This window comes from Pholis gunnellus (assembly GCF_910591455.1).
Source record: "Pholis gunnellus genome assembly, chromosome: 22".
Classification (NCBI taxonomy): domain Eukaryota; kingdom Metazoa; phylum Chordata; class Actinopteri; order Perciformes; family Pholidae; genus Pholis; species Pholis gunnellus.
The window spans coordinates 7,892,085-7,918,268 of NC_136549.1; the positions used below are offsets into that span (position 1 = coordinate 7,892,085).

Here is a 26,184-nt window from a genome sequence, read left to right on the forward strand (position 1 = left end):
GTGCAGATGATGTCATGTAGAAAGGGGATAGGGCGGGAGGGTGGAGTGATCGGAGCGCGGGAGGACAGCGGACAGGCGGAGCCTCGATCTGAGAGAGAGGGGGGAGAGAGAGAGAGAGAGAGAGGAAAGGAGGGAGACAGGGAGCGCTGCTTTGCCCCGCAGTCACGCATTTAGGCCTTTTCAGTTTTCCTAAGATGTGACTCAGTGTAGTGTAGAAAGTGTCGAGTGCTTTCCAAAAGGAGCTACTTGTGCTCCTTAACGGCCCTTCTCCGTCGGTTGAAAGTGTTTGCAAAACCGAGAAAAAAAATGTCTACGTTTGCCGCGCCGTGGACATTTTGCACACGCAGAGGCAAACAAATGTGCTGAACCGGCGTTTTTTTTTAGTCGCGGGACCTCTCACAAAAAGCGCAGCCTCTCCAAACCACACAGGCCGTCGGAGCTATAATTTACTTAGTGCAGCCACTGCTGAAGTGTACCCTCCCGTCCCCTGACCGGCCGCAGCATAAGAACCCAATTGTTCCCGTGGTTCTGCCACTGACAATGGCTGCTTGTGGTCATCCAGAGAAAAAGAAAGTGAGAAAGAGAGCTGGACTGCAGAGGGGAGAAAGTCGAGCCATACGATCCAGTCGTTTGTATCGTTCACTGCTACAGATATAGTCCAGCTCGGAGCGGGAGAGGGGGGGGGGGGGGTGTTCAGGGTGACCGCTGAGTCCTGCTGGGATCGCCTCAAGGACACCATTTTTCCCCAACAGTCTGCCCCATCGTCCTGTGCTTTAACCCATCCGGCCCTCCAGCAGTCACAACTGTGTGACTGACTTTAGCTTTCTTGCATTTACAGCGACGAGCCTCCCAGCCTCTGCTGCCCCCCCCCCTCACACCACCCCACCCCGCCTGCGCCCTTTCAGGCCAATTGTGCTGGCATGGCAGAGGGAGAAATTGAATGAATTAGGCCGGTCGGATGTTGCCTAATGGTCGTGCTGCACAAATGCAGCCATTCCTGGCATTGTTATGTGTTCGAGTGAGACTGAGAGGGATTGTGCTTTTGGGTCCAGCGTAAGAAAAGCGGCTAACAAGTGAGGCAACCTGTGGGAATCGGCCCAAACCGAAAAAAAAGAGGACTGAGGCAGTTTTTTCCCCCCTCTGTGTTTGTGTTAGCCTTACTTTTTCTGCAGCCTGCGTTTAAACATTATTGATGTGTAATGAAAGACGCCAGTCATTGATTCAATCGTGGCTGAACAGGTGGCAGCTCTGTGCTTAAAGCGACCCAGAAAAATGATGTAGCCGCTCCTTGATTAAAATGACCACGAAGGAAAAGAAGGATCATGTCATCCCTTCATAAAATAGAGCATAAACTCCTGCAGCGTGGCCCTGCTCATATCACAGTCGTACATACGGTGTGACATTTTTTTTTTTTCAAGCAGATAAGACTCTGATAACTGATAACTGCGCAGGCCAAGAGCTATAGATGGCAGGGACTGCTGTCCCTCTCTCTCTCATGGGGAAGTGCTTCTGACCTCAGCTTGAGGACACCCTCGGCCCTCTGGGTAATCATTGACCTGTTACCTGTGGCAACCTAGCCACAACATACTGTACAGCCACAGGACTGCTGATAATGACGCGATAACGCGGGGCGCACCGACGCGTTCAGCCATGCATCGTGTGCTCACACTTCATTGATTCCTAAAAGAGGAAATTAGATAGAAGTTATACTGTCGTATTAGCGACGTGTGCTTTTCTCAGTAAGCCCCAGTTAAAGCTATTTATCCTTCACTCATTTTCAATATTTCCCAAAGCAGGGCATTGCTGCAAAAACATGCATGCTAAGCCAACCTGACCTAAAAAATATTGTGCGCACACCCACCACAATGGAGGAGATGTACAACAAGAAGCTATTAGGGACACAACTTTCTGACGTTTTCTCTCCTAAATACTTCGACTTAACTGCTAGTACGAATCTGATTCCAGTGTTCTTTTATTCCTAAAATTTTAATCTGTACCTCTCTATGTGGAAGCCATGTACGTTATTATGAGGGTGGGATTTCTGTAGCCCTAAAACTGTATTTAATGTGGATGATATATATACCGTATAGTATTTGGTGCATGTGCAGCAGACAAAGTTGGCCGCTCAAGAGTTTACTGAACTTCCTACGCAGAGTACTTATCCAGAATCTGATTTTTCCAGGAAGTAAGTAAAGATGTTGAAGGGGAGAAGGTCCCGATCAGCTCTCCGGGTCTCAGCAGTGTTTTATCGATCAAATCTCGAATCGTTCCATGCGAGGTGGGGCGTGGCACTGCACTGCAGCACGATGCAGGGGAACAGGCCGGGGGTACCGTCCGAGGAGAGGAAGGAGCAGCAGGAGTAGGGAGGGCGGTGAGGGCGGTGGGGGTAGAGACAGCAGTTTGGCCCTCAACAAAACCTCCTCCCACTTTTTAGTCCACACCTCCCCTCGCCCTCTCTTCCTCTTCGCCCTCCAACCTCGCGCCTATAGTCTCTCTCTCTCCTCTCTCTCTCTCTCTCGATGACGTGCTTTCGGTGCTCCACGCAGAATGGTCTGTGTCTGAGAGCAGTGGCCTGAAATAAAACTAAGAGGGGCCTTGGTCGGCGGAGAATGCCAGCTTTGTCTCAGCTGCCATCCACACTGTCTGGAGACATGGTAGGGCTCAAAGAGAGTCTCTGATTGCAAATTAGCAGCGCCTAACAGAGCCCCCCGGTCACCTACACAAGATTCAAGCTCTTTTCTCCTCTCCTCTCCAACATGTTGTTGATTGAAATTATGGAAAATATCTAGTTAGAGATGGTTAGTGGTGGAGTCAATACTTTTCCTTTGTCAATAACTCTTTGCTTGATTGGTTTGTACAAATGTACACGTATAAAAATGAAAGATTGATGAGTGCTGAGTGCTGAAGGCCATTTATGTGTAAGGTTTTGGATGATAAGTGCATGTATCTGTATATCCATTACAAACATCTCTTATCATACTTGAAGTGATATATATCGAATATTTAGAACTTCTATTGTATTATAGGTTTGACAGCTGCTGCTCAGGAATGCTCTCAATGAGGATATTCATTTTGTTAAGTAACTATGAAAAATCCTTATTATCTCTTCATCAGCATATCAATTTACACCTTAAAAAAAACAATACAAATATTATTCAACTTTCACAGTCAAAGTGAGGAAAAAAAAATCTGTTCCATAATGTGTGATTTATCATGTAAAATAATACAGTGATAATATAAGGACTGTTAGAAGCTCCAGCAACAGGCTTGTGTATATGTGTCTGTCTATGTATTATTAGAGAAAAAAAATCTAATTGGTTTTACACTGTTATAAATATTTATTTTTTCCGTATAAAGGTTTTGACAAATAGTACTCTAATTAATGACGTACTAATTATGTCACTCTTATTTTGAAGCATTTGTTTAGAATTGGCTAAAAGGAATCAGCAGTGAATTAGTCAATGATAATAAAAGTGCACACACAGCTTTGTAACTTGTAGACAACACAGTTTTTAATACTTGCTAGAACACACACTTTATTTTACTTTTAAACTGAAAAAAAGAGTGTGTGTGTTTGTCTTGAGTCACATCAGGTGAATCTCCATCAATAAGAACGTATGTCTCCTTTTAATCCTAATCCAAGCTATAGCCTACATGCAGCTGAGCTGTAGGAACACACACACACACACACACACACACACACACACACACACACACACACTCCTAATCCTATGGTATCTTTCTGTGCTGATGGATATAGGCGTACTGTACCCAGCGTCCGGTCACCGAGTGCAACTGTGATATCACTTGTCAATACAGATTTGCCACCACTCAATACACTGGTTCATAGTTGCTGCTTTTACTCTGGTGCAAAAAAATCAAACAACACAAACAGCTTGTTTTAGTACATTAGTAATTTTAAATAAAGCATTTCTGATTTGTTCACAGATTATAATAAATGATTATAATAAAATCACTTTATTATAATTGTTTTTTAAATGTCAAAACATTTACTTCAAACCAATTTCATTTTAAGAGATGATACATATTTTTTTAAATGGATTGAACTGAAATCCACCATAAGAGCATTTTAATTAATTAAATTAATAATTGACTCTCAGTTTCTTATTTACTAATTCACATCACAGTTGTAAATGCCGGTTAGGGCTAAATCTTTATTTCACATGCCTTATAATTTATATCTCTGCATTTTTAAATAGTGACCCAGCAGGGGTCTTTGCATGGAGTGTAACATTTTATTTTCTCTCACATCGGTTGTTGCTTGATGTCTTTATTCTGCTGAAAATCTATCTATCTGTCTCTCTGTGTGTCTCTTGTTTGCTAGCTATGTGTTTTCAAAAATATTTTCATACATATATATATATAATCTGCTCTAATATGTCTTCTACCTCATTCAAACAAATAAAATATTGCCAGGTTCAAGTTCAAGCTAACCACCTGCTTAAATTAAGACTCTGCATAATGAATTAAATAGCTGTTGCCGGGTTTTGATCTCGGGATCATTTTTTAACAACTTTCTTTAATTACAGAATGATCCTTTAACAGCTCCGTCTCGACTCGTGTCCACAGCTGATTAATCAATGAAGTGTCCACGAGGCAAATCGGGTCAACAGGTCTGGGCTTGTCTTCAAGTCACCTGTGGCCTCTGACGGGATAGCTAGACCGTCATTAACTTACAGAGGGGACGCAACTGAACCACGCTAATTAACGCCGGCAAAACCGGTGTGAGAAATGCAGCTTAAAACCATGCATGGTTGTGTTTTGTCAGCTAGCATAAAAAGAAAAATAATTATCTGTGGAGCTTAAGCTGTAGGTAGCTTGAGAGATGAGTTTAGCTGTGTTTGAATGTGTTTTTATTTATTTGTGCTGCTCTTTGAGCATTGTTGGAGGGAGATAACACCGTTACAGACATATTTAAGGTATTAAGTATTACTTGGTTATTACACATTTTCTAATTTTAACCTGTTGCTTGTTTGAAGAACGTATATTTTATTATGAATAAGGCTTTGTGGCTAAAGCGTGTGGGAAGCTTGCTGTTACACATGTAGTTGGGGGATGATACAAACGGGGAAAAAAAGCATTTTGTTTTATTAATGACCCAAGATGGAGTTGAAGTCTGCGCACGACGCTAAAAGTGTGATTTTGTAGTGACATTGTCGTGCTTAATTGGAATTTGAATGTCATAAGACAGATGTGTTTTATTCCCATGTGATAATGAAGTTTAGTTTATAATTTAGCGGCGGTAGTTTTGGCTATTTTCAGCCAAAGAAGTGACGTGAATGACACAATGAAAACGTCTTTTTCATAAGGCTGACATCAGGTAAATTCACTAAAGCAAATAGTGCTTTTTAGATCCGCGGAGGGGGCTGGAGGTGGGGTGGGGGTGGGAGTGAGGCAGCCCTTAATAATCATCTCACCACAGCCTAGTTTTTGCAGGTACTTCGTTGTGATGTGGCTTTTCTTTTCTCCTCCGATAGGAGACATTAAATAAGCTAAGCCCGATAGTGCAGGCTGCTGCTGCTGCACAGCCGGGCTGGTTGTGTAACGGGAGGCTTCACCTCAGCTGAACCTGACGCATCTGGTTCATCGGCGGCGAAGGACGCGCGGCGCAGTCTGCTGCCTGTGTCCCCACTGAACCGAGCTGCGGAGAGACACGCAGAGAGAGAGGGGGGGTGGGGGGGAACACAACTCTTCCGTAGCTGCTCACGGATACGGTCTCCCAGCACTTCCAACACGACTGCATTTTCAACTTCCCAGCCTACAAATATCGCTTTGTGCTCTATTTTTAATTTTTAATTTTAAGCTGTTTTTGTGCCCAGAGACGTAATGGAAGACGAGCCGCCGTACAGAAGATATAACGCCCCCGGACTTGGAGTTGGACACCCAGCAGGAAGCGACCAGCCAACTTGAACTCGAGACCTGTCGGTGCGTAGTCTTAAATTGACCCTTTTTCTCTTTGTGAGGCGACTTATTTATTTTTGCGGTTTGCGTAAAGTGCGTAAAAATGACAACGATGGTCTGTTTTTTGAGCGTACGCATGTAGCGATATCAGTGGATATTGACACTGTTGTGACTGAACCGACCCACGGTTCTTGAAGGGGAAGTTACCAGGGTGCTAAAAACAAGCGCTCTCGGAATAACTGTTTAACAGCTTAACATAATCGTCTGTAAATTTGCGAACAGTCCCCACGTGAAGACGAAATGGTCGCCAGACCGTAAATTCTCCCTCGCAGTACAAGCAAAGACGTCGCCTATTCGTGCCCTACTTTCCCTTCGCGGAGAGGCATAATCTCTCCCTTTGTTGTCCCCGATGCAAACAGAGATAGACGGCCCGGGCAGATCACGTCAATCCAGCGGAAGGGGGGGGGGGGGGGGGGGACATCACCGCTCTCCAAGTGAGCAATTTACAGGATTTCAGCAAAATGTGCATTTAATTAGAAAAGCGGCGTCTCCCGAGCTGCTCGCTCAGAGATAATACGTGTGTGTAAGACATGAGAACATATGGCAGAGCTGTGCGGTTTCCCCCGCTGTGTCACTGTGGTTTCCCTCAGAGAAGTTTTTGATGAAATTAATTCATTGAAATCTGAGAGGGGCTAACTCGGCAGTAGCTGGCTGCATTTGCAATGATTAAAAGGCCTGTGTGAGCTCCCTGACTGTTTCTCAGGTGCACAGTGCAGCTTCTTTAAAATACAAAAATATGTTTTGAAAAAGATAGAAATCTACATCCCTTAACCCTTAAAGGAGTTAAAGCGAGGATGTATGTGATAATATTTAATTATTGGCGTGTGCTTGAACAGTCACAACAGGAGCTGCACATTCATCCGGTAGGACATGTAGGTGTTCAAGCAAGAGAACAGAACAAATACGTAGTATTTTTGAATTCATAAAGAATTTGTTTTGTTGCCTAAATCTTTTCTTTGTGGGGCTACAGAATATTCACTGAGAAAATGTCCCTTAAAAATACTTAGTGTGGTTCATCGTCTTTCTCTGAGCAACAAAAGCAAATATGCTACTGTGCTTTTTCATTGGTAGAAACATTATTACTTTGCAATAGAATCACATTATTGTTCACACTGCATGAAAATGCATGATTTAAATAGTGCACGTCCACCTTTACAGCACGTTTCACGTTATTTGTGAGATTCAGGCGCTCCGTTGTCTCAGATCATGCCCCAGATATCGTTCATGCCAGAGATAACTTTTACCCGCAGCACAAGTTCAAATGTGGCACACACACACACACACACACAGTTTATCTACAGGGCTCGCTCGTCCTTTCGGGTCATATCTGGCATAGTGCACATCTGCCCATGTATTTCTGCTTGATCTGGGTGTTTGTTTGTGCTCTCAAAACTCCGTATGCAGGCCGGTAAGATTCTGCTCAAACCCGAAGTGTCGAAATTGCAATTCAGTTTCCTAAAAAAAGATCTGCGTTGGCTGACAGAAACGTGGTGTTGTGCTACTACCACATTCTCTCCCCCTCCATGTCTCTTTCACTGGAAAGAGGAACAGAACTGCCGCAAGCCGAAATATGAACAGGGTCCGAATGACCTTTTGGTCATGTATTAATACCCGGGTCTGGCGTGTTTATAAAGCGCTATTACCGCCATGAACAGGGAAATGCCATTGTGCCTTCAAGAAAATGGAGCAGAAACACAGGTGGCCCTCAGACAATGGGCCGAGGCTCATTTCTCCAGTGTGAGTCAGTGGGACGGGAGAAAGCACGTGGCTGCAGAGTGAACATTGGCGTGATTATCGTCTGATTTACCCCCGCCGCCCCGTAGCTCAGAGCCCCGTTGTGGGCCGTACTGGCAGTGGCCAACATGGAGAAGAGATGAGGCTTGGATTCTCCCAAAAATATCTCTCATTTGGTTTCAGAACAGCTTCACCCTCCCTCCCGCTCTCCCTCCCGCTCTCTAATATCTCACGCAATTGATTGAAACCCTAAACGGCAAGATCGGGCCGAGCGCAATCCAGCCTTTCTATGAATAGTTGATTGGATGTGATGGAGATGTGGTGTGTTGTTTCTTTAAGGGCATTTCAGGTCAGAGGGTGGGAGAGGCGGTGGGTGGGGGGGGAGATTTTCGGTGTGCACGGCTGATACTGCAATGTGGCGTGTTGTGCTGTCCCATCCTGAGCTGTGTTGAAGCGCACAGAGACTCCTGTCACTCCCTAATCAGGTCATCTGGTGTTTTGAGAACGCGAGCACGTACCGCTTTAGTTTCGGCCCCTGAAAGGACTTAAAAGGTGTTTTTTTCTGAGCCCGTTTTTAAACACACATCATTTATTTCGTCGTGTGTGTCTGCACCACCATGTCATGTTCTAAGCTGCACAGATGGATGGTGTATTAACAGTAGGAGGAGTGGGCGTCCGTCACCGATTCTTTCATTAAAGTGGCAAGCCGCGAGCTTACAGTATAGTGCGTATTTCCGAGTGCAACAAGCGTTTGTGTGTGTGTGTGTGTGTGTGTGCATGTCTGTTGCTCCGGTATGCCTTTGCTGTCCCCGGCAAACACTTCACGTTTTAAATCTCTGCACATCTCGGTGCAGGGCATTTAAGTGCTTGACCTAATTTCTCTGGCAGCGAAGAATCCACTAGTGAAGGCCTTCCTCTGTGTGTATCTGAGTGTGTGCGTATGTGCGCACGCGCGTGTTGCTCTGGGTGTTTCCTCCTCGCTTTTCTAACAGGAAGCTGATGTGGAGTTCAACTGAGGACAAGGAAAAGGCCTTTTCTTTCCACTGTGAATCATTTGAGAGAGAGAGAGAGAAAAAAATGAAAAAAAGAGAGGGGAGAAAAAAAGGCCGCTGCATTGATTCAACCCTCTGCAATCTGTCCTGCTTCTCTCTCTCTCTCTTCTTCCCTCCCTCTCTTCGCTCTCTATACCGTATTGTCTGTTTCAGCTTTTTTTTCTCACTATTTCCTTTATTTCTAGTTCTACTGATGTCGGACAGACAGCAGCGTTCTGGGGGGAATCGGCGGGTTTATGGAGAGTTCATGAGCGCTGTGAGAGGATGGGGAGGGGGGGGGGGAGGAAAGGAGAGACGAAAAGCAAATGAAGCAGAGCTCTGTGGGGAGCAGTGCAGGTTCTTCCGGTTCACTTTCAACATACCCACAGCAAAAAAAATAGCCTAAAAACACCTACACAAACCGTAGCACTGGATTTATTAAGGCCAGCTTTGAGGCACTAGGAAGGATTCTGAAGCCCTTTGTGTTCCTTAAAGCTGTGATAAAATGGACAGAACAAAAGCCCCAAATAACTGATAAACCCTTCTGGGTGAAAGAAAAAACATTTAAGTAGATTTCCTGTCGTAGCCACAATGCCAAAGAACAAGCATGGTTGAAAGCTGATATCCCTAACTGTAATCATGTGTTGGACATACATGCGACATGGAATTATTAGCTTTTAAGGTAACTGAGTTTGAATTTGTTCTCAGACACATTTCATGTTCAGTGAAACTCCAATGCAGGCCAAGACAAATTGTTGAAACGGCATTACCTGAACCTCAGTTGTAGATTATCAAATTTTCAAGGTTTCCTGTGCATATTGCAGTGGAAGGGGATTTTTCAGAATTAAATAAAAGCAGATATTCTAACTGAAACCACTCAGCCTCTATCATGTGTTTGCAAAATCTTTAACTAGTTGTTAGTAGGACAGACGCACTGCTGCTGCAGCACGACAGAAATACGAAGTATATATGACTTTGTGCTTCGACCTTCCAAAGGGAAACGTTTTATTACCGAATAGACACAGTTTAATCTGGAATGGCTGCTCCTGTTTCCGTCTCAGTCGTCTCGGAGCAGAACTACATTCTCTAGCTTGTTTCTTTTCACATACATTTCCTTTATTGTGTTTGTTTAATAAAGGAAAGCTTAGAATCCTGATAGCTTTTACCCTGATTCAGCTCATCAGAGTTCTAATTGAAAATAAAAGTGTCTTTGATATTTAGTAAATGAATCATTACATAAATATGATTAATGATTAATGTTTTGTTTTTTCTACCAACATAACTCACGGTTGAAAAGACATAAATAAATTCCAGCGGGTTCTCTGCCCGACAGCACCGACATGTAACAGCAGAAAGGATCCAGTAAGAATGTCCTGGCTCGGCTTCGCACTGGCACACTGTGGGACGACCAAGCACCGCACGTCCTCATCAATCATTGATTCCCATCGCTGTTTTTAACAGTGCAGGTCGCAACAACAGGAACGTGGCGTTCCACACAGTTTTTTATTCGTCATTTGAGTCTCTTTCTATGTCTTGTGTTTTTAGTGCAGGGCAAGTGAGGACACAAGTAGACGTGGAGCCACAAGACCTCAGATACTGCGATGCAGGTGAACACATTTTCTAACACAAACACAAATCCAGCACAAGTCCACTCGGCATAAGCTAATGAATTATGGAGCCTAATTATGCAGCGTTGTAGTTATTATTCTATTTCTTTTTAGTACAAATCATATGTTATGTGTAGTGCATTGATTTGTCCCATTTGGCTTTATGCTTTTCTCTCAGCCAGGCACCTTGAAAAATACATTGTTAATCAGGACTAACCTGGTTAAATGAAGTTTGAGTATAATGGAATCTGATCTAGAAAATCAGCATTTCTCAATAATACTCAGATGCATTTCTCAATAATATCACTGCAGTTTCATAATCGAATGCACACTCTGGGCATCCTTCCCCAGCTCTTGTGAAATCACGAGTGATAACAAGACAGAAAATAAGACTCTCTGTCTAATGTTTCAAAACAGCCAATTTTATTTTAACAGACCATAATAAGCAGAATCAGATCTGAGAGATGAGCAGCAGTTTGTCAAGCAACACCGTCAGCACTCTTTCGATGCCTGGCTTTAGTTTTGGAATAATAATAATTATGTATAAACTTATGACCATCGTGGATTTTATGAAAGGAGACTCTCTGGGATAGAATGAAATAGTGGTTGATTATTTTACATTTGTGTTCTTTGCCTTGAAGTTGATGCCAACAATGCGATGTCTTTGACTCGTCATAATTCAGACCACATATGTTGTATTATTTATTTATGAATTTATGCTTTTGTATCAAAATGTGGTTTTGAGAGAAATAACTTGTTAATCAATCGGAACAGATTTTGTGCAAGTAGTTTATTATGTTTGTTTTAACTCACATTGACTACCAGATGGAAGGAGTTAACTGGTGCAGACAGTATAAATCCAGCAGTATAACTTTAATATCAGGCTCTGAGTTCACTTAAGCTGCAGGAAACTTGATGTTCCTCTTAATCTTATGTGTTCCTAAGGTGATAAAAAACATCTTCCACACATATGCTCGTGTCACATGCATACAGTATTCTGTATGTAAGGCTTCACTGAAGCCGGAGTATTTAATGCTTGTGTCAGATGAAATATTCAACAACCTTAAGATTGTCTTTTTATGGCCCCACTATCACATGAAATGTTTAAAGGGTGCTCAGGATGTACACTAATCACTAGAGGCAGTATTGGCCGATACTAAGCACCAATCACGGGCTCTATTTGAAGCCTTCTTTTTTTATCGTACAGCATTATTTATTTACCAATTCCGTCTTCACTGCGAATTTCAAACAAATGTCAAGCTGCAAAGGGGCGGCCAAACTTTCTGTGCTGCGTGCAGTTTTCATTGGACGTAGTGTCCCCGATTCCTGATTTATCTTCACATCAACACTGATGCATTTCATTGTGTTATAAGAGTAGTGTGGCTCAATAGGTTAGTGCATAGTGTGTGTGTGTGTGTGTGTGTGTGTGTGTCTGTGTGAAGAGTTTTTACATTCTTGATTTTGCTGTGGTAGCTCAGCTGGCCCAGACCTGTGTGATTTTCCCGTGATGTTCAGGGTTTAGATTTGACTTGAGTGACCTTCTGAAATGCAGAAGGAATTATCAGGAAAATATTCTCCAAATAAAGTACTTATTTAAAGTAATTGTCCCCTTTAATTAAATAATGGATATGTACATTATTGATTAAAACAGTTTTTAGTATTTTGGCTGATCCTGGTGGCACAAGATCTAAGTGTTAAAGTAACTGGTCACTTTGACAGACAGAGTGAAAAGTACAGAACATTGAAATAGCTTCAGTTGTATTACAGAAGAACACAATGTACTTTCAGTTGTTTAGTGTCTCTACCTAATAATTACTAGCAAATACAGCAGAAATGACAAAGGTTATTTTAATATCTAATTAAGAACTGATGAATTCTACTCCTACTCAAATCTGCTGCACTCATTGTATTCTTCTTTAGCACACTGCCCACAAAGCAAGCTTCAACAGTCCATAAAAGTACTATTTGTACATGCTTTTAGTAAAAGTCGCTTCTGTCGTCTCTCTGGTGTTTCTCTTTCCTCTCCACTTCCTCTGCCCTTCTCCCTGCACAGCTTTAGCTCATGTGAGACCTCTTTAGGTGTCACTCACCATACATCATGGCCGACAGACACACTGCAGGACGTGGGATCATCTACTTTTCTTGCAAAGCTTACCACATAAATAAAGTCCGTACTAACATATCTCAGCTTAATATTTACATGTCAAAATAAGTTGCCAGAATATTAGATGAAAGGCTTTCACTCAAGAAAAAAAGCAGAATTGGGACATTTTCATTAAATGCTTTTCATGTTGTGTTATTAAAGTTCTTTAACATGATGCATTTTTTTAATCTTAGTAATATTAAAGATATTTTATGGCAGATAACTAAAGCCAACTAAAGGCAGAGTTTTTGTCAGAAAAAATGTTCGGCCCTGCGATATTCACAGCTATAACGTTACAGGTGACTTCATATTCATCGTCTCTCTCTCTCTCTCTCTCTCTCTCTCTCACACACACACACTTGCTAACGTTACGCACACGACATACGAGTTGTTGCTTAAAGGATCTCGCTACTAGTATAGGCGGGGAGTACATTTTTCAATACACTGTTGGACCCTGATTCAAGTGGGCTGTCCTTCACATGCGCATGAAACGAGACAATCAAAGAGCCCGTTTGATGACCTTGGAGATGCGGAAGGGGCCCGTGAAGGGAGGACTGTGCAGGGATGTAGCGAAGGGCCAGAGTGATGCTCCGATTGTCCCTTTGGACATCCTCAAATTGATGTGAGACTGCAAAACTCTTCCCAGAAACGAGATGAATTTAGGTCGCCATTCAGAGACAATGTCTCTGAGGAGACTAGGCAGGCGAAAAACATCTCTTTGGCTGTGGGTAACTTGGGCAGAGGAATGAAATGAGCAGTTTTGGAAAAAAACGGTTAACAAAAATGACTGGGTTACCATCAGAAGGAGGCAGACCGATGACAAAGGCCAGGGAGATGTTAGGAACAGGCAGCAGAAATGCTTGCGAGGAGAGCCGGTGTGCATCCAACCCCAGGATGACGGGCCAGGCAGGAGGAGCGTCCCCAATGAAGGACCTGCGAGCATACATGAGCGGGGACCCAAAGGCGAATAGCAGGACAACCAGCTGGATGTTCTTTTGTTCGAATCCCCAGGAGACTACTCCAATGATGGAGTTAGGGAGGATCCCCACTGCCAGTGTCCTCGGACTGGAACTGGTGGGACTGAAGTTTTAAAATTGAGGTAAGTTTAGGAAGGGACGGGCCAGCCTGTAACTGTCCTGACCTTGGTGGAGTCCACCTGAATGCTGCCTGCAGTGACAGTGAACCCAAACGAACAGCTGGTTCTCCTTTAATAGACACACTGCACATGTTCGTTCTGCATGAGCATCGGTCAGACCAAAAGGCGTCACCAGATATTTCTGGCCACTTGGTGTGTTAGACGTCCTCTAGGTGATAAGCATTCTTTAGGCCAAGCTGAGAAAAAACAGCGGTCGAAAGCTGAGGAAATGAGTGATGCAGATGGGAAGGGTTGTCCACAACGAAGAAGCTCTTAAGGGATCACTAGGAGTAGGAGACAGGACGGACCAAAAACCGTTGACAGTATGGGGGTCAACAGTTGTTTTATTGGCGTGACGAGACGAGCCGGATTTCCGCCACCTAGTGTATTACAAGCCTGTAACATTAGCGAATGTGTGGTGTAGAGAAAGGGAGAGCATGTGTGTGACGTGAGTATGACGTTAGCAGTAACGCTATAGTTATGACCGTAGCAGTGTAGCATGTGTTTAGTTTATTACAACTCCTCAAGACTCAAGCCAAGTTCCCGCGTCTTGCTTGCCGTCTGCTGATTAAAGTGAGGGGGGGGGTTAGCGCGAAGTTAGCGACAACTTCAACCCAGGCTCACTTAAGATGGACTGATTTTTAAGGTGGATCAAATGTTCTCATTCTAGTGACAAGCCACTTCTAGGGGTTTTGGTGCATGGAGTGCGACACCGGTCCGGTGTTTGGCTCAACATTAATGTGCGGATGTCTGACAAGACAAAAGATCTGCGACCGTATTCACAAAGACTCTGAGAATACTCTCAGAGAGCTCCTAACTTAGCCTAAATATTTGTAGCAAGGAAGGAACAGAAACCTTTACCGTAGTGAGGAGGCATTCTTCTAAAGAGTTGTGACTGGTTGATTAAGAAAATGAGGAGGAACTCTTTATACAAGGAAGCTTTATTAATACGTCCCCAGGCTTGTAAAATTAGAAGTTTGAGTTTACACAAGATCAAAAAACAGGAAAAAGTCAAACCCAGGAAGGCAGGGAAGATAAGGCCAACTTATCCAATATGGGATCAGGCGAGAGAGCACGAGTCCAAAAGGGAGGCAGGAGGTCATAACAGGCAAAACCCTGGCAGGCAGAGAAAAGGGCTGAAACACTAAGGCAGAAGTTAAGAAACAATCTGGCTGGGAATGAATATAAGTGGGCCGGTATATACAGTATGTTACTGTGCTGCTGGGGAAATGGGAACAGGTGTGCAGGTGGGATCATAGGGAATGGCCCCGAAACAGGAGTTGCTGCGGTGGGATTTCAAGATGGCAGGAGAGTTTGACAAAGGCAGGAGGAAAAAGCAGACATGGAAAATGTGAGACGAGGAATTGGATAACATTGTGACGCGTGGAGGTTAGTGCTCTACGCAGTTTCATTCTGCATATCTGCAATATTGAATTAATCTCCAAAATATTGAATTTCCTGATCAGGTGAGTCCAGATAAGAGCCACTATTCTTTAAAGTCAATAAACAAATTTCAAAGGAAACAATTTAGAGTCAAATGAGTCCCGAGAAATGTTAAGAACTTCAAACAGTTGATTTAATTATGTGAGGGAGCTGCAAGTCATTATCAGAAAATGAAATGTAATACGTTTACATCAAATTCATACTATGAATTTAGTCTCTACACATTTACAGTGTATTGGATGGATAAAGAGACTTTGGCTGGTTGGTTTACCGCTCATCACACCCCTTCTTTTGGAATAAAACCCCTCATTTGATAGACCAGCGGTTTTAGTGGAGGTCCAGCAGGCAGCATGCTTCAAATCAGGTGTTGTCCAGATGTGCTGATGAGAGCCATCCTCTGGCTTTTTCTAATCTCTTATTTGGAGAGAAGAGATGGAACAAGAAAGCCCTCCGTGACCTCCAAGACCTCCAATGCGCCATACACTGTTCTTTTAGTATCAGATGAAGATTTGTCTTTTCAGAAACAGCATCCTTGCGTCATGTTTACAGCCAAGTGAGCAGAACTGAGTCTCTGTCCCACAGAAACATGTCATATTTCATTTAAGGTGGTTTGTTTGGTATTTTTGGTAGATATTTTTATCCCAAAACCTCCCACGGTGCCTTAACTGCCTTCATTTTTTAGCATTGGTGACTGCATTTATATGCAGAAGAATTTTGTTTTTGTAACCGGGTTAACCCCGCTGTGGGTTGGCTCATTCAAATCTCATATCTCAGTTTGAATAGCTCATACTCTGATTATGGAAAACCTCAGTTGGGTTGACTGGCTTTCTTCCATTCTGTGGCATGTAAACATCTTACGCAATTTTATCTTTCTGACACTGACACGAAATCATACTACTGTGCGGGTTATGAGTTAACTACTAATCAGCACAGCTACTTTAGGGATTATTTGTTTCTCCCATATTAAAGTAGGATATGATATTAGTCAAAGGGACACTAAGTATCCTTGCAAAAGTCAAGGTGGGTGAAGCAGTGTCTGATAATCGAGCACGACTGGTGTCATGAACAGGAACAGTTCAGGTCCCCTGGCGTCCAATTACAAAGTATTACATACAGGGTAATTATGGGTTAATGTTCAGAGCAGAGTAACAGTGTTTGTGATTTAGTAAGAGGTGTAAGGTAACTTTATCTTGTGTGTGTGTGTGTGTGTGTGTGTGTGTGTGTGTGTGTGTGTGTGTGTGTCTGTGTTCATGAAGGAGAAGTAATGAAAGTGGATGGTTGCTCTCAACCAGACAACCAGAATGAACTGTGCAATGGCTAAAAGAATCTGTCTCCCTCTCTCTCTCTCAGACTGGGGGGGCTGCCCTGCCTCCACAGAGCGCTCGGCCGCTGCTGCATTGTGGCCCGGGGCCTCATTTGAATGGGCCTTTAGTATTTTGTGTGAACAAGTCAGCGCCATTTGCATTTGTTCCAGTCACAAAGGTTTAACAGGTCAATAGGGACTCCCTGGCAGAAAACTAACACGCTAGGGTACCTTTTTTTTCCTCCCTCCCTCGCGTCTCCTCCGTCGCTGTGGTTGTCAGGCAGCCGGCCGGCTTCTCCTGGTCGTATGTAACTCAAGCATGTGGTGCATATACATGTGTGCAGTATATGTTGAGGGACACAGCAGGGTGCAGGGCCAGAAAATAGCAGCTGATACTCTCCAGACTGCACTTACAAAGGTTTAATTAACATACAACATATAGCAGTAGCTTGTTTAAGTGACAGAGAGGGTTTGTTTTGCGTGTGTGTATGTGTGTGTGTGTGTGTGTGTGTAAAAGAAAGAAAAAGCAGAGACTTTCTTTTCCACATACAAACCTGCGCAGAGTTTAATTTCCCGATCCTTAAGTATTTACACTCTTAATAAGATGGTGTGGAACAGTACGTGACGCTATGTGGGAGCTAATTGCACCTCAAAAGTGTGCTGGCAGGATAAATGACCATTGTGGCATTTATGCAGAAATAAAGTAACACTTTGCTTGAAGACTTTTTAGTGTTTTACTTCTCTCTTCTGGGAACTGGACACATTATATAAAAAAGTCTCCTGTCATATTTAGAAGCACAACAAAAACATTTTGGAAGCTGTTAGCTTAGATATGTCAAACTAGCTTTGGGCTAGCAGTGCACATATCGTCTGCAACAAGTGCTCCCTATTCAACACGCACTTATCAATGCAGTGACTCAGTTTCTTACTCATGTTATATACCATTTAAGAGCTTTGAATGGGTCACGTTTAAATAATCAAATATGTCTAATTACCATCTTGCTAATGTGTGCGGAAGTGCTACACTCAGTATCGGTCCTTACATTGTAAAGCTGTACTTCCTATGCCAGAAGGCCTATTTGAGGAGAATATTGTCTCATTAAAGATTTATTGTGAAAGATTTACACGCTCACTCACTCTGGGTAAGAGCTCCCACCTCATGAGTGAACAAACTGTGAAACTGTAGTGTCACACTTTACACATCGCTGACAGCTGCATATTGTACGTGTCTATGTTTATAATTGCGACAATATCACACAATCCCCCCTCGGCCTCTTTTATCCCTTTTTTTTCTATTTACAGTGCGGCTTTATCAAAATGTAATCTTCAGCAAACAGCGTGACACACAAAAGGTATTAGCCACAGTGACATTGCCCTGAAGAATTATTTGAATACACTGTGTAGTGCAGAATGAAACTCAATGCCCTATTCGAGGTCAAGTCTTTGTGCCGCCGTATGGGTTGACTTTTGCAACATCTCAGTCGTGCGATGTGAAAATCCACATTAGCGTAATCCTCCACATTTGAATAAACTTGCATTTTTTTTTGTGATTGATTCTATTAAATTGAGCATGTCAAGTTTATACATGTAAATGTGTAGTTTATGCCTGAACACAGGTAGGAAGAGCAAACTGTATGAGATATATGTATACACATTTCGTTTTTGCGGCGTTGAGGGCAAATGAATGATTTCTGAGTAAAAGTGAGAAACATTTTCCTTCCCATGAGTTTCTTGCTTGTGAGGATCTGGACCCCCATGTTAAATCGTGTTCCAAGCATTAGCTAGTTTAATCAACTGTGTACACTAGCATGTACACTATAAGGGACCTGCCTTAGCGACTTGGCGCACGTAGCATAAATATAGCAGAGTATACACACAGACACAGTGTATATAGTAGGACACAGAACTATGTACACGTCATGCACAACTGTACACACGAGTACACGCATCCAGAACTTGCACTGGTTGTGTTTGTATCACACGTAGTCTTGAGGAGCGTTTCACTGGGCTTCTTGACAGACAGCAGAGGAGGGAAACATCGACTATTTTGTGGCAGACCTGAGTGGGAGGCATGCTTACAATTGCTCCTGTCATGCTGATCTGAGCTCGCCTGGCTACAGCGCCGTGGTCTGCTGTGCCTGTTGCGATTGTTTGTGTTGAGCCGTGTGACCCACTATTTGGACTCCCCGCTCCATTATCTCTCAAAATGTGCTGCATTTCGGGGGCCCCCGAGCAAAGAGAAGCAAAGTGAGAGCCCAGCATCAGGTGCTACAAGCTGCTAGCTAGGCCTGCAGCCAGGCCCAGAGAGCCAGACCTGGCAGCTCCGAGGCTGCGACGTGTGAAACGCTACACACAAAGGAGCTCGCTCCATCTGTATGCACCCTACATAGGCAGGCTTTTGTTGCAGCCGACAGGCACATGACTGCTAGCATCTTAACCCCTGAGAGCCAGCGTCTCTTCTCCCCTCTCACTAAACTACGCCCTGCAGTACACACCACCGAGAGGAAAAAACAACACTTGATTTGAGTGATTTAAGCGTTTGGGATTTCTGTGGACTATTTCGTTCAGCAAAAAGTCCTCAGAAAATGTATTTCAAAAGAAAAGTATATTATAGATATCGTATAGTTTTAGTGTAATATTTATAAACTCACTCTTTAAATTCAAAATCTGTTTGTGTTCAGCCAAACTGAATGCTGTACATTGTTTCAGGAATTGGATCAGGGCTTCACTTCTAACAATGATTTGGGGTTAATATCGAGGTCAGCCATGAATAGGGAAAGACCAGAGAAACAGAACAAAAAAGTGTTGAGTGTTTTCACATGAATTGTATGTAAAAATATGCAGATGAATATTTTGGGCTCCGCTGTATAGATTTATGAAACAATATTCATGTAGGTCAGATGTCGGTTTGCTTTCACGTGTCAGCTTTCGTTGCATTTTCCGTTCACTGCGAGGCCAACTTTGCTTATTTCTCTTTACAGTTTGCAAAAAGTTGTCGGGACAGTTCAGAAATGAGACCGCTGACTCCCACTGGGAGTCCCCTCTGTAAAATCCAATTAAAGATAAATCACAAGCATCACGACTCGACGGCTGCGGCAGTCAGGAGTGGCTCCGACCTATTAGCGCTCTTTATTTTTTTTCCAATTTTAGCACGCTTACGTGTACGTCCTTGAGTAGATCACGAAGTCACACGCACACTTTCTTTGTCTGGTCAAAGTGAACCAGCAATAAAGACAATTGACACAAATGATCTTCTAAATTCAGAACCTTTACTTGTGAATTTCCTGCTCTTATAAATAGAAACTCTTGGTTTCTTGTAGACATCGCGTTACCCTGCGCAACCCGACTCCAGACGTGTGCGTGCATGTGTGTAAAGCCTGCAGCATGTGCGTGCACTCTGGTGCGCGATATGAAATCAAACAAACACTCTATTTGGAGGTTTCATGAAGCATTAGCCATCTGAGTCGGACACGGGCAACTGAAACGAACGTGCTGTCACTCAGTCAAGATAAATGCCTGGGTTTTTTTTGGGAAATAAGAGGGAAATAAAAAGAAGGACAGAGAGGTTGCAGTTAAAATAAAGCATCCCCCCCCCCCCCCCCCGCCCCCTCCCTCCCTGCACCACAACCTTCTTCGTATGAAATGTGGGTGTACGGTCCGGATGGGGGCTGTGGTGCGGAGGGCTCCTATCTGGGCCGAGCTAGGTCAGGCGGGCCCATCCACGCTGCAGTGGCTCAGTGACGTGGCATTGAACTAGAACCAACAACAGGTCCGAACCCTTTAAAGAGGTGCTAGCACTCCCTGAGAACGCCAGAGACCTGCATGGAGGCTCATGTTTGATCATAGCTGCAGAAATAATCATTTATTAATGCGGGACGGACCCCGAAATGTGGTGTGTGTATGTGTGTGTGTGTGTGTGTGTGTTAGGAAGAGGAAAGACGAGGGGTAAGTTTCAAATATCAAAAATGCGTCTGAAAAAAAGATGTTTAATTGATCCTTTAAACCTGTCTGCAGTTTAAAATGTGCCTTTGTTTATTTGCATTATTAATCACAAGTTATTCTAAAGAATCAGTGCGATCAAAATGACGGAAATGTTGCTCCCTTGAGAGGACTTGACTGCATTCAGAGCATTTTTTCTGTCATCTAGCGTTACAGAATATTCCTCTGCCTCACAGTGAATAAGACCAAGGTAGCAAGGATTGCAGCATTATTTCTGCCATGCTCCAGAGGGGGAAAAAAAGCCCTTTTGCAAATGTTCAGAATTTATTTGTTAAAAATCCTTGTAATTACATTTCTTCTGTTAAATTGGAAAGCGAACTTCTCTTGATAAACCTGGCAGTTGCAAAGTGACCCAGAGAGGGGAGTCTCATGGTTAACTAAAAGCAGGACGATGATTCTCCCGAAGCCTTTACTTCAGTGGGAAAAGAGCTGCGAAGAAGCACGGGCTTGTTGAGCTGTCAAAGTGCTGCTTGTCCGAGAATTTATTGTCCGGTCGGCTGTTTTGAAAGCTGTTTAGGACACTTGGTCTGTAGCGAGTGCACATCCATTTTGTCTCTCCTCTTTTCCAACCTTTGCTCTGATCGGCTGCCGAAAAGGCTCCCTCCACACGGAGAAGCTGTGTTTCCAGAGGTGAGTGGCTTAATGATTATCAAATCAAAGTGCTGCTTCAGTGCTCTTCCTAAGTGTGAACTGTGTTCGCAAAACACTCCAGAACCTTTTCCTTTTTTTTTTGACCTTGCAGGCTTTTATCACTTTGTTTATTTAAAGTCTTAGTCAGCTGTTTTGCCCTCTTGTGCATTTGTAATGTAAATGTTTTGAAAATTGTTTTTTATGGAGTGATGAAAATGTGTAATGTATTAAATACTGCAGTTAGTGAAATAATAAAAAAAACGTAGAAGATCAAAGCAATTTACATTAATGACAGGATGACCTTTTAGTTACACATTCAAAATGTCTGAAAGGTCTGGAACTTCTTATTTTCTACTTGCAGAATGACGCTTATTTTCTTGACGCTTATGTATTTTTAGAATCTCACCTTTCTAAAAAGATTTAGAGTTTCATAAGAATGTGAAATCTCAGAGACAAGAATTCTCAAAACTCTTTTGATTTCACAAACTGAGAGAGGAAAATCCTCTTTCATGTTTAAGTGTCTCCATCTGAGCCTGCAGCTTAAGGAGTTCATACAAATGCCATATTCTAATTTTTAAGCAATAATTAAAATGTCATTTAGTCATGATGAAGCTTCGACTGAAAAGAAGAACACTCCGTATTCAAGTTTGCAATTTTACTTTCCAGAGTTCAGTTTATAAAAAGAGGTCAAAGTGACATTTAGAGTGCAATAAAAACTAAATGATCATAATCTTCTATTTAAATATACAGCATCTTTTCAGGATAAAAGTTTGTATTTTTCAATGGGTCCCTTTTGGAAAAACTTGCATTTTTCTTTTCTTTTATTAGGTCACATTCAAATTTAGAATTGGGAGTTTTCCACTTTTTCTGTTCAGTCGACTCACTTTTTAAACAAATTCATAAATAAATTAATTTAGGGTTTTACAAAAATGTATGCGGAGAAAAACATAACCCATTTCGATCCCCGACTGAAAAATGTGCACCGAATGCAGGTTGTACTGACTCACTTTACTTTACCAATTATTAACAATGGAGCCTTTATTTAGACTCTATGTTAATAATACTATATATATGGTTTCTCTCCTGTTTTTCTAATAATTCTTAATATATATATATATATATATATATATATATATATATATAAATTAATAAGACTCTTTCTTCTCTCATTCTGGTGTGAAATAATTATATTTCAGACTCATTCTGAACTTTGAAACAATTGAAATTCTTTTTTCGTCCCTCGCATGGTTTGAGCAAAAAGAAGAAATCATGAAATGTGATGTGAATGAATCAGATCGGATGAGAAGCTGCAGCGTGTCGGCACACTTGCTCCCTGACGGGCTGCAGAGGTTCCCCCACAGTGACCCGTGTCTCACTCAGTCGGGCCATCGCAGCTTTCTGTTTCGGCTCTCGATATTTAAATGAAACAACATTTGCCGCACACCTATAGAGACCTGTTCTGCAAAGTTCTACAACGGTTTTGTAGCGATTTGGGAAGTTCTGAGCAGTGTGTGTGTGTGTGAGTGACTGCGTCACTCGGGCCGCCATGTTGTCTCCTCCTGTCCTCCATTTTGTGATTCTGCCTCTCGGTTCTTGCTCACCTGCTTTTATCGAAAGTTTAACCAAACCCTGTTTTTACCAAAGTGAAAACAAATGCATCTATTGCTTTCACATGATTTTTCAGATGTGCATTTATTTTTTCAAAAGGCCCGTCAGGCTTTAGTTGTATTGATAAACCTGATGGCTGATCACTTTTTACCTTAAAGTCTCTTCATTCAAATCCACGTGTGTCCAGCGAGACGGGACACTTTGTCCACGTAATCGGCAGCTCCCACGGTAAGCGTTGCACACGACTCGAGGTGCCACAGCTCCGCAGCATGGGCGACTGTGACCCGCGGCCCCATAATGTCCGCCGGGTGGGTCACGGAGGTTAATAGAGACTGATGTATGAGGGCCCCAGAGTGACATCCCAAAGGGGATGGCCCCTTAATCCTTATTATGCCTCCGTGTTAGTGATCCTTACCTTTCAAAGCAAACAGCACGCTCCCTTTGCAGCGGGGGCCCCCGGCCTGCCCCCGGCGTTACACTTCTGACCCCGGGGTCGTGGCCTTTGTTCAGAACCCTTCAGAGTCTGACCTCGGAGGTCACGGCTGTAATAGAGAAGTTGTCAAGGCACGTGCTGCCGAGGGGCCCCTCAGCGGACCACCTCGTAGAGGGAGCGGGCGCGCCGCACCGGTCACCGAAGAGAGGAGGAAGTGTGTGTGTGTGTGTGTGTGAACGCATAGATGGCAGTAACTTATGAAGTGAAAATATTACTGGACCTGAACTTTGGCATTTTAACTGCAATAAGTCATGTATTCACAGAAGTAGCTACTGCAGAGAGGGTCACCTCTCTCTTTACTGGCATTCTCAGGTGCTTCTAGTTATTTAACTGCATTTTATTAACTGCGGACTAAAAAAACGACAAGAAACACATTGAAGAAACTGCATTTTTGGTGCAGAAATTGATTATAATTTTGTATTTTTTTTTGTTGTCTAATGATTTAAAGAGAGAGCTGTTTGTTGGCTTATCTGTTCAACTTCCCATGAAATGAAAGAATAACTTGTTATTTAATTACAGTTCATGTTGTGATTTGTCCATATTTATACTGTATTTTTAAATTTTTTTTGCCATACAGGTATTTAAAATATTGTAGTTCATATTATTCTCGCCGTACTGCTTGTCCCATGGCTGTGTGTGTGTGTGTGTGTGTGTGTGTGTGTGTGTGTGTGTGTGTGTGTGTGTGTGTGTGTGTGTGTGTGTGTGTGTGTGTGTGTGTGTGTGTGTGTGTGTGCGTGCTATAAAAATGTAATCTGTGTGTGTTGACTGGTCGTGTTTGTTGCAGTGGGTCCGTGGGACGATTCATAAAGATGTGGAGGCGTCGGGGGTCTGATAAGACCACTGAATCAACAACTCCATTGTTTGAGCTCATGAAACTCACTCTCACTCTTGACACATTCACTGCCTTGTTGCCACCGTGCAACATGAGTTCACTGCGGCCGGTTTATTTAACACTGTTTTGTTCTTCCCTTGCATCTTTTAAATACTACGTGGAAGAACCAAATCACTTGACTGCAGCCTCGCTCCTTCTTCAGAAGACATTGAAGTTTGAAATATTCAAGAGAGTCAAAATATGACTTGCGTGCGATGTGCTTTTACACGGGGACCCGATGAAGAAACTGCGGTGGTGGTGGACTCTTGGAGGTGTAATAAATGCGCTTGTTAATACTGGAGTTTCATCAATGGCAGCATTGCGCAGGCCGCTCCTGCAGGGGCGAGGCCGCGCTGAGGGCTACAGTGTCAGAAGTTGGCAGCTGAGCCAAAACCAGAGTCGTATCCTCAAGTGAACTCTCCACGACGTACGGTGCAACAGGCTCTGCCAAGTTTTTTGAATTCCTGCCACATGTTGGATGGTAAACAACTGACTAGAAACAGTGTCTTGGAGAGACGAGGGGGGGGGGGGGGGGCTCAGGGACTCTTCAAATTGCTCACAAAAAAAAACAACATGCGTTTGTTTACGCTATTGTTTGATTTATATTCTGCGCGCCGTCGTAGCGGCGTTTTTGTGCTGACGGGGGATTGCGATTGGTCCAGAGACGTGGTGCGATGCGACGTCACAGGGTTCAATCCGATGACCGCTTGGCGCTCGATCCGTTGTTCTGATCGAGGAGCACGAGGGAGTTTGGATCTTGATGAGGTGCAACGAATCCTTGTGTCGTCTGTCCCACTCGTGCTCATTTTTCTAAATTGAAGTTTGCGCGTTTGCGCATTGTGTGTTGTTGATCTGCGATGGTGCAGCGAGACACAGAACGCAGGGAACTTGGAGTTTTATTTGACTGTGGAAAGCTGAGGAGAGTTAAACATGACAAGTGCACTCTCTCTCTCTCTCTCTCTCTCTCTCTCTCTCTCTCTCTCTCTCTCTCTCTCTCTCTCTGGGTCCGTCCTCTGAGGTAGACACACACACAGCAGTGTAACGCCTTTTCTTTCAGCTTCCAGGACTGAGAGTGAGGAGGTAGGAGAGACTGCTATTAACCAAGCGGCCATATTAGTTTGCTGTTTAATCGCTCCTACTCGCTCTGGTCTTCGTCGTCTTCTCCCCAGTAAAAAAAAAAAAGAAACACACACGAGAAAACGGTTGAGTGTACATAAGGAGGTTTTCCCACCGTATTTGTTCCCCTTTGGATAAAGACCGATTGAAATCAAGCCCAGCTAGCTGTGCTCCATGATGGGAGATCCGTCGTATTTTCTGGACAGTTTTTCCTTTTTCCCCTCTTGTTTGTGCGGCTGCTAGTTTCGGGAGAGAGGAGGGGGGAAAGAAATGTGCCTGTGCTGAGTTCTGGGTTTCTTTTAGGAAAGAGAAGACCGAAGGGAAAGGCGTCCACAAGAGAGGAAGTTGTTTTTCTTCAATCGGGGAAATCTGTTGCAAAACAGCTAAGGGGGCATTACAGCATTTTGGCCACGGGAGAAGTTTTTTTTTTCGGGGAGGGGAGTCGGGTGGAAACCGGACGGGTGTGAATAACCTTCAGCAGGCTGATGCAGAGGTTGGTAGGTGTGCATGAGAGGGGCGGGCGGGGGGGGGGGGGGGGGGGTGGGACAGCAGGATCCTCCTCGTGCAGGCTTAGATTAACACTAGCTGCTCAGAGCAGGGCTGTTTTTTTACTGTAGGCTATAACAGTGCTGCTGAAAGGACAAGAAAGGGTGGGAGACAGAATAGGCTGGACACTGAAGGGGAGGCGGGGGGGGGGGGGGGGGGTGCAGGACACGAGCAGAGTCCATTTTATCATTTGGTTACTGCCCGACATTTCTCCTCTCCCTATTCACACGCAGGACCACCGCTGCTGCTGCGGATCGCAGCGTGGCGAGCGTGGCCTAGCGATGGCACATGGCGGGCGCACTGCGGTAAATATTACGGGATCCTACAGCGTGGTTCACTGTTTCAAATCGTGGCAGGGCAGTCGCACACTCCAGGCTGCTCAATGTAGCTTCTCTCGTCAACTCATTAACATTCGTCAGTGAGAGAGAGAGAGAAATCGAGGCGATATTCGTCAGTGATCTTGCCAGACTTTTCATTTCCGGCCTTTATTAAGGGAAGCGCCATTGCTTCTGCTCTGCCCCCTGGAAGTTTTGTGCTAAAGGA

General features: G+C 43.6%; 1 long non-coding RNA gene across 4 annotated transcripts in view; it reads left to right on the forward strand.

Moving 5' to 3' along the window:
• The first annotated feature begins 5,718 nt into the window (after positions 1 to 5,718).
• LOC306714224 overlaps positions 5,719 to 26,184 on the forward strand; it is a 30,350-nt gene continuing 9,884 nt past the window's right edge. Inside the window, exons 1-2 of one of the 4 annotated variants that reach the window (XR_013767611.1) lie at positions 5,719 to 5,946; positions 10,293 to 10,354. This is a non-coding gene — a long non-coding RNA (uncharacterized lncRNA). Of the gene's footprint in view, positions 5,947 to 10,292; positions 10,355 to 20,168; positions 20,324 to 20,954; positions 21,008 to 26,184 lie in introns of those variants that run through there. The other 3 variants (XR_013767612.1, XR_013767613.1, XR_013767614.1) reach the window with 3 other exon arrangements.